The sequence below is a fragment of the Belonocnema kinseyi genome, chromosome 2 (assembly GCF_010883055.1).
Source record: "Belonocnema kinseyi isolate 2016_QV_RU_SX_M_011 chromosome 2, B_treatae_v1, whole genome shotgun sequence".
Classification (NCBI taxonomy): Eukaryota; Metazoa; Arthropoda; class Insecta; order Hymenoptera; family Cynipidae; genus Belonocnema; species Belonocnema kinseyi.
Window position 1 is genome coordinate 18,858,266 of NC_046658.1, and position 9,421 is coordinate 18,867,686.

Below are 9,421 nucleotides of genomic sequence, written 5' to 3' on the forward strand. Positions count from 1 at the left end.
TTCACGGTACACTTCAGTGATGATATGATGAGATAAAACACTGATATAATTTAATATTCCAAATCGAAACTTATTTTCACATGAGAGCACGAGGTCGCAAGTACGGCAAACATCAACGCAATGGCGCTGGGCGATTTACATTCACTGACCCGTGACTAGCGGCTGCGTACTCATCAACCGATGACTGCGCGCACTTTTTAAATATACAGTACATTCTGTTTTAATTTATAAGGATCGAAGCAAAGCGAAAGTCATAACAAGAAAAGTATTAAAAATGAAGAAAAGCCAATTAAGAATTAAATATTTATTATTTCTTAAAAATTCTCTTCAAAAATAATTAAACATTTTAATGCTCAAAAATATTTTTGTTTCTAAATTGTATATTGGACTTCATTATTTAATTTCTAATGCAGTTTGCCATAAAAATATAAAAAATATGTTCAAGTTGACTTTAAAATTAAAGATTGCATTTTTGACACCAATTTTACTTGTTTAAAATTGTTTTCCAAATTTGATAATTTTGAAAATTTTGAAATAATATTTCAGTTAAAAATAAACATGCGATATAATTATATATATTTGATAGTCCTTCGACAGTTGGTGATTAAATTTCAAATTTCAGTTTAAAAATAAATAAAATACTTTTCAGAATAATTAAATTATACAATCATGCGCGTTTAAGCATTATAGTTATTTTCTCAATTTAATATATTCATTCTTTATGGCACAATTTTGAGTATTTTCATTTTTATAAATATACAAAAACTAGCAGATAACTTATTTTTCTGTTTAGCTTCACTTATATTGGATTACTGTATTATGGAAGTATTTATGATTGTTAATATTATTATATTGATAATAAAAATGTACTAATTCTGCACACGTGCGTCACAGACATGTAGGCAGGCGTGAGATACGCCGTGATGGCGATATGAGACTTAATGCGCACGCACGATTCTACCCATCACGGCGTTACGACTGGTGATGGCAGGATGCTTGCGTTATGACTCGGATAGCGTGCCTCGCACGGCATGCATGTACAATGTGTCGCACGAATGTTATCTCGGTTGTTTTCTGAGGTTTCCACTGCGTGGCGCTACCATCCAGACAAAATTCGCAACGTTACCGACGGAACGCGTATTAACTGCTACTAAAAGAAGATGCACTTGAAGCCGCCTTCGGCCCATGCAAGTGTCAGGTATTTGATTTTTTAAAGTTTTTAACGCTGCATGAAACAGTAATGCGATTACTCCGTGAGTTTCTAATGCAAATTTAAACGTAGAATCCGAATTTCAACAGTTTAAAAGTTGATCTTGCTATTTTTGTTGAGTTTTTTAAAAAGGAACTGAATGGGGACCCAGTAGGGTCTTTACAGGTACTTTGTATAGGCTCCTTTCGGTTCCTTCGGTCCGCCCGGGAAATGTATGCGATTTATATCAGTGTTCTATTAAGCGAGAATAGGTTGTACAATACTTACCTTACTTGTACGATTCTATACGTAATGCGCCACTTCCATATCTGTTTTGCACCTTACAACACAACAAAATATGTAAATAAATCAAGAAATAATCAATTTTTAAATTGAAAAATTAGTATCAATTATTATCAGCGAGTATTGTGGTATTTTTTAAATTGTGGAAATAAAAAAACATATATAATTTTTTCCCCTGAGCATTCGCAAGACATATGGAAATGTTGAATCTTTTTGCAGTAGATAACATAGTAGATAATGTCTAATAGTGTCAAAATCTCGTCAAGTATTCACAGTAAAAACTATAGTGGAAAATTTTGTTATTAAAACTCTATAGCTAAGCAAATTGACTGGAACTGTACACACAAAAATGGCGAAATCTATCAGACACTTCAAACTTACCAGCGGTCGATGATAATTCGGATTTGAGGTTTTAAAATTGCACGCTGAAGATGTTCCCGACACCGAAAGGGTTATCACGGTTGTGGGATAGGCGCTTGCTGTCTACTTTTTCGAAACAGATCGAGTAACTGCTAAAAAACGAGATAGAAGTGGTTAAGCAAACTACATGAATAGAGCACCAAGGCGACTCATCGCTGTTTGGCGCTAATCGCTCAGCCGTACTTGATCGTACTACCAAGCATGTGCACTATCGGTAAAGTTGTACTCCTATTGGCGTGAATTTTTCATCACAATCAAAATGCGATTTGTGTTCTTAATTTTGTAATTGTTTATTGACATGTCTTACTTGGCTTTATGATAGGAAAATGGTGGAAAGTGGTAAAGGGATGCCTTGTTGATAATAATTGATAATAACTTTTCAATAAAAAAAAATTATTTATTGAAATATTTACATACCTTGTTATGCTGTAACATGCAAAACACATATGAAAGTAACTCATTACATAGAATCGTATAAATAAGGTAAGTATTGTACAGCCTATGCTGCCTTTATAGAACACTAGTATTAATCGCATAAATCTCTTATTGAAAAAAACAATGTCTGCAGATTTTTACAGACATTTAAAAACCATCGTCTCGGAGAGATTTGATGTTAAAAATAATTTAATTATTATTACTATTATTATATTATTATTTAATTTATTCATTTAATTATTCTACACAGCAGACGTCGATTTTAGCAACAATTTTTGCAGGAAAAATTTGCATCATTTTAAAAACTATTGTCTATTTACAAAGATATCGAGTTTCAAGTTTTGAGAAGGAAATAGAAGGTACTCAACAATCAATCTTTGCGAATAAAGACGTAGAAAATAGATTACACATTTTTCCTGCAAGAATTGTTACTAAATTCGACGCCTGCTCTGTAGACTAATTAATTAATTAAATAAATTAAATAATAATATAATAATAATATTAATGATTAAATTAATTTTCTATTTGAATCTCTCCGAGTACACCATCTCGATATTTAAGAATAATGATTCCTTGCGAATAAGGGCGTAGACAATACTTTGTAAAAAGTAAGCGCCGTTCGTTGTTGCGACATAACAAGATATGGAAATATTTCAATAAATCATTTTTTAATTGAAAAATTATTATTAATTATTGTGAGCGATGCATCCTTTTATCACTTTCCACAGTTTTCCTATTCCCAGACCAACTAAGACATGTCAATAAACTAGTACAAAAATAAAGACCACCAGTCACCTTTTTATTCTAATTTGAAATATCCGCCAAAAGGAGTGCAACTTTATCGACAGTGCACATGCTTGGTGGTACGTTCAAATACAGCTAAGTACTTGATCGTACATCTCTCATTTTTTAGCAGTTACTCGATTTGTTTCGAAAAAGTAAACAGCAATCGCATACCACACAACCTTGAAACCTCTTTCGGTATCGGGAAAATCTTCAGAGTGGACTTTCAACCCTCCGCCGTCTACGTTACTTTTATTACCTCCGCTGTCCATGTGACACCAAAGCAGTTTTCAATTAGTGTTCACCCGTAGCCGAAAAGCGCGACACTTATGCGGCTTAGTCCATTCTGGCCTCATATGAAGCAACTTTTGGTGGGGGGGGGGGGGATGACGCTTCAACTTGTTTCTTCTCGATAAAGTTCTACCTCGAAAAATCGCCTGCGTCACGTATGACCCACATGGACGGCAGAGGGTTAAAACATCAAAACCAAATTATCATCGATCGCTGGTAAGTTTTCAGTGTCTCTTAGATTTCTCCATTTTTATGCGCCCCGTTGCAACAACCTTAATATCGAACTTTCGAAATGAATTGTTTAAAAGATATGAAATGGCTCAATTTGAAAGTTTTGTCGATAAAGAATATTTTCTATCTGGAACTGAGCTTTATCCACGACTAAAAAAGTGGGCTTTTTTTTGATGCCTAAGAATATGATATAATTATTCATTTTTAGAACATCAATAATCACGATTTGCGATCAATATGCGTTAAAAACTCAACTTTTAGTATGAAAAGATCAATTTTAAATGGAACGGGCGAATTTTCTACAAAAAAAACTAATGTTCTAGGACTTCCGTTTTCGAAATAAAAGTGTGTCGAAGGGTTTATGAGAGATTGATTGAGGGACTGTGAGACTGACAACGAGATGAAGATTTTCTGAGGATTGAGACAGATTGGAGTGGAAGTTGAGGTTAGTTTTCTTTGAGATGTGTGACAAGGTATGAGGACTGCGTTGATCGGGTTGGTAGTAGCAGGGCGGGGTAGAGACGGGAAGAAGCAAGACAGGTACTAGAACGCGATGATAGGTAGAGGCAGTGAAGAATAGAAGACGGGAGCGTTTTAATTGGATGCATGGCCAGCGGAGCGAGTAAAATCGAGGAAAAAACGGATTTAGAGTAGGAAGTTTTTGTTACATCGAAAGGGAAGACCAAAGAAAGGACCAAAAAGGGATAGTACAGGAAAATAATTCAGATAGTACAGTGAAATTATGATAGATGTAATAGGGATAAATAAAGAAAAGCAGAATAAAATGGGAAAAGAAATCAGGAAATAAATTAGGCGGGAAATGGCTCAACTCAGGAAAGGAATAAAGAAATGGAAAGATGTCAGGTAAAATTTACAGTAGAGGATGCAGACATTGGAACAAAAACTATAAAAGCAGGAAGATTATAATAAAAAGGTAGATGAGATGCAAGGTAAGATAAAGGAAAAAGAAAACTCGAACGACGAGTTCGGAGGGGTCGAGAGTGGGAAAAAGGATGAAGAAAAGGCTGAAAAACAAAATTAAGAATCGAACAGAAAGAGGAGGATGAAGGAAAAAGAAACATGGTGATAAAGAGTCTAAAATTCGAGGGGAAGGAGCTGAAGAAAGAAGTGGAAGAAGTACAAAAAAGTATTGACGCTAAGGTAGAGATAGCGGAAATAAGAAGTGTAGGAAGGGAAGATCAAAGAGGGGCAGAATAGTACTGGTGAAATTAAAGAAATGGGAACTTAAGAGGGAAGTGGTAACAAAGAAGAGGATGTTATATGGAAGCTTGGAGAGATTTGAAGACAATTTGACATGGGTAGTAAGGAATATTCAGTATAAGTTAAGGAAAATAACGGAAGAGTAGTGCGGGGTTCGCCATAACAAGTACTATGGCGAATCTGGAGTAGGGGTTCTGCCATGACAGAAACTATGGCGAATTTGGAGTTGGTGCTCCGTTATGTCACGTACTATGGCGAATTTGAAGTCGGGGGTGAGCCATGACAGGTACTATTGTGAATTTGGAGTGGTGGGCTTTGCGATGACAAGTTCTATAGCGAATTTGAAGTGGGAAGTTGACATGCACTCTAGGAAAGTACCAAATTTTCCAATTTTTATTGAATTTCAAAATTTTTTAAATTTTAATAATTTTCCCAATTTTACCGATCACACTAATTTTCTAAATTATATTAGTTTTTCAAATTAATAGTTGAAAGTTAAAAGGACAGGTGAATGAATTAAAACATATTTTTCCTGGTTACATGTGTTTTATATAAATTTTTTTGGGCTAAAAATTACATCTAGATTCATAATTTCAGCGATATAAGTGTAGGTACCTGAGAAGCGTAGTAAAAAAATTAAATCTAAATTCTTAATTATATTCTATGAATAAAAGTATACTTGTAATGTAACGAGACGATTTATTACAAATACTAGAGGGTTCCAAACGAAGAGAAATTAATAAATTCGACGATTTTCAGTGGATAGGAAAAATCATCATTGTAGCTTTTCAAAGATCTCAAGTTCGCTAGGTCCATTTCTCAAACATCTTTAATAGTAAACACACTATAATGTTGTTTAAAAAATGTTCGTCTAATATGACGATTGAAAGTGTATATATCTGGACTCGTTAATCAGGCAATTACTTGCTCACGTGGAAGATTTTCCGTGCAGGCTTGGCAATCTTTTCTACGCATGAGTAAGAAGCTTCATGCGAAAAATAATAATATATGTCTTCCAATTGTTTCATTTTTTAGAGATTTAAACCCATCTAAGTACGTCGCTTCATATTACTTTTAATAGTATCATCACCGTCATCTGCAGCTTCTGGGTCGTTGGTGCTGTCCCAGTTCTCGTCATCGCTCAATAGAGACTGATATTCTAAAGTTTTATCCGCATCTTCTTCATTAAGTTTTCTACATTTGTTTGACGTAGAACTTTTATGCGAATTGTTTAATAACTTTGTTGCAGATGCATGTCATTTTGATCTTCAGTGCTCAGATTACCCAAAATTTCTTTAGGTGTCTTAATTCCTTGAAGAAACTTAACAAAACGACGTCTTCCTGGCACAAAAACTGATTTCCTATAGCTAATAGCATCGTTCACTAAATCTAAAATATTTGATTTCTCCACGTGTGCTCCGTCGATAAAGACAACGTCCTGTTTATAACATTTTATTATAATTTTAACCTCTGGTTCTCGAAATCTTTCAAGTAAAAATTTACTCTACTCCCTATAAGTTTTGGGCACAGAGCCTAAAATATCTGAGAAGGGTAGAGTTAAATCATTGTCGTCTTGATTCTGACTAGTGATTTTATTTTAAACACTATTTAACTTAGCATCAACAGCGTCTTTTATCTCCTTCTTCTTTCCAATAAAAATTTTCGCTTCATCGGTGAAGAACAAAAATCTTTGTAAAACTTCCTGATATGATTTCCGTTTTTCGTATTCATCAGTGTATAATGCAGAGTACAAAATTTTACCAAATGTTGTTGTTGTTGTGAGTACGACTGTAGCTTAATTTGTTCGACACTATCATTTGTACAAGTACATATTCCGAGTATTTTCCATTTTAATAAATATGAAAAACAATTAAGGAGCTGAAAACATGTTGGAACAGAGTATACCACGGACTGCTGCCAGTAAAAATGGTAAAAACCTCTCTCTTTTTTGCACAATAAAGCGTTTTTTACTGTTTTACGAGCCGCGTGGTGTCACTAGTTTTCTTAATGCATATCTGTGTTTTTTCAATTTTCGCTTCTCGGTTTATTTTAGAGAAACGTTTTCTTTGTAAAATATTCAATGCATATTCACAGATACTTTTAACGAGTTGCGCGTTAGCTTTTTTTAGGACAGAGCGTCGTTGATCTGTATTCAAATGATAAAGATCGTGTAACGTTTTAACATTCTTGTTTCGAAAGAATTTTATGCAAACGTTATCATGACAATCCTGCGACTGGCATTAAGGTGCTTGATTAGCCTGCTTATATACGCCTTGCTGACACGTAAACATATTGATCTGAATCTGACGGAAATATACAAGTTATACATCTACAGCTGTCAGGGGTAGCTTGTTTTCAATTCAGAAGGAGGTAGCCGTGTGGGTTAAAAGTTGCGTCATAATAAGCTTTCTGTAGAAAAAGTTTATTTTCAGGGTATACCTGTCTAGCGAGATGTTGAATTTTGCGCTCAGTCCTCGGGTTTCTCAATACTATAATATACATTATATTTAAAGAAATATCTCATTGACCACCCAGGAAAAAATAAAGTATTCATACGAATTAAATTGGAGAGATCCCTCAGATCCCACTTTGTGATAATGTCGCATTGGACCAGTATGGCAATGCGTGTAAATTCGAGAAAACGGTATTTCAATTTCAAATATTTCTTTACGTTCAAATACGGTGAACCAGTTTGAAGTCAGCGAATTCACTTTAATGCGAAAGCACAAAAAGGCCTTAACATTGGTCAATGCATCCAAATTCGTGAGAGTAAAATACACACTCGAATTCATCCTAATTCGTCACAGCGAAATTGAACAAAATTTTATTTAAACAATTTAATCCGTAACAGGAAAACCAACATTGATGTGCTATTATCTCATTTTCAGCACCCACGGTCCGCGTTACGCCCGACAGCCAGCCAGCCCGCACTTCTTGGAAAAGTCTTTTTAATGGAATACAATTCAAAAGACATACTTACCTTTTAGTTTGGTCACTCATGTTGATAATAAATAAAGTTAACTCCTAATACTACTGCTACTACTTTCATTTAAAATATTTTCTTATTTTCTGAAAAAGTGGTTGGTCATATACACCCCAATTTTTTGAAATACAGAAAAAGTATTAATCGTACAATTTTATGCTTTAAGAGCTGATTATTCAAATATACGTACATGTTCTTACAGTTGAAGTCATGCCACCCATCTCCTCAATACACATGCAGGTGGAGAGAAATTTTATACGCAGTTTTACAAGTAATTATCTACAGAAAAACAAAAAGCTACTCTAAATCTTCCCTTTTTTTGCCCTCTTTGACATAACCGTAAGGTAAAGATTTGTAATTCTCAAAGAATCTTATTTTGCAATTTAGCGCCCTACTGCAAAGACCTATATATGTGCCTGTAAAGGTAACTAATAGGATTCTTTATAGGGATTCTATATAGGGTACCTACATAGGTCAGTATAGGTGCCACCTATAAGAAATGAAACATCTTCCTGCATAGGATCCTTTATAGAATCCTAAATGATTCTATGGTTAGGGTATTGGGCCCTTCTTCCTATGTTAGAATCCATATAAGAACCTATATAGGTTCCCACTTCTAGGAAATCTCATAGTCAAAAATAACTACTGCGCAGCTGTATCTGCTATAGGAAACTACTGCGCAATATTCCCGGTTCATTATCTGTCCTATATAGGTCACTAATAGGATTCTATATAGTATCCTATGCAGGAAGCTATTTCATTTCCTTAAGGTGGCTCCTATACTGACCTATATAGGTGACCCTATATGGGATCCTTATATAGAATCCTATTAGTGACCTATATAGGTATTTGAAATAGGGCGATTCACAGGTTTTTCTCTCCGTCTTGGTTACCACCTCGTGAAATTTCGTTCGTCGAATTTTTTTGAATGACAGTGAATTAGGAGTAGCATTGTTAATCACCATATCACGGATGGTATCAGAATATTAAATGTACGTTTGTGTAGGGTTCCGCAATGGCTACCTTGTCTCTGTACAATCATGTTAACTTCCGTTTGCGGTAAATTCTCTCTTTGACCGAATCTAGCCCAAAAAGAGTTAAGGCAGAGTTTTGCAACTGAGCGTAAACCCAGGTTTTTCAAAATATTTGCTGTGTCTATCTCTATTCCCTCAACCTTATCATGCTCACAAAGATAAGTTGCTTTTAGCGCTTTGTCAACGTTATCGCTCAGCCACCCGCTAGACTCCAGCTTAATATTTGAAAAGGTGTTTATGCAAATCGCGAATAATCCACCTTTAAGCGTTTTCGCATCGTGTTGAGTAACCTCATATTCTCATATCTCAGAAATATGTGTTTCTCTATCATGTAGCTCGATGGCTTTTTTCAGCTCATCTGAAACCCATTCTCCCTCCAAGTCACGCTTTACCATTCAATGGCTTTTAGAGACTGCTTATTTGCTCGTCTGTGACCACCATACGGTATAACACCAATGATTTCAGAGCGAAGGAAATTTTTTCGGTCGATTCTTGAGCACGGTGAAGCTATGGTAGTGCATTCAGCGAAAG

General features: G+C 35.0%; 1 long non-coding RNA gene across 1 annotated transcript in view; it reads right to left on the minus strand.

Annotated features, from left to right (window-relative positions):
• Positions 1-96, minus strand: part of LOC117167829 — a 5,316-nt gene extending 5,220 nt beyond the window's left edge. Inside the window, exon 1 of the long non-coding RNA XR_004466436.1 lies at positions 11-96. This is a non-coding gene — a long non-coding RNA (uncharacterized LOC117167829). The remainder of the gene's footprint in view (positions 1-10) is intronic.
• Positions 97-9,421: the final 9,325 nt, after the last annotated feature.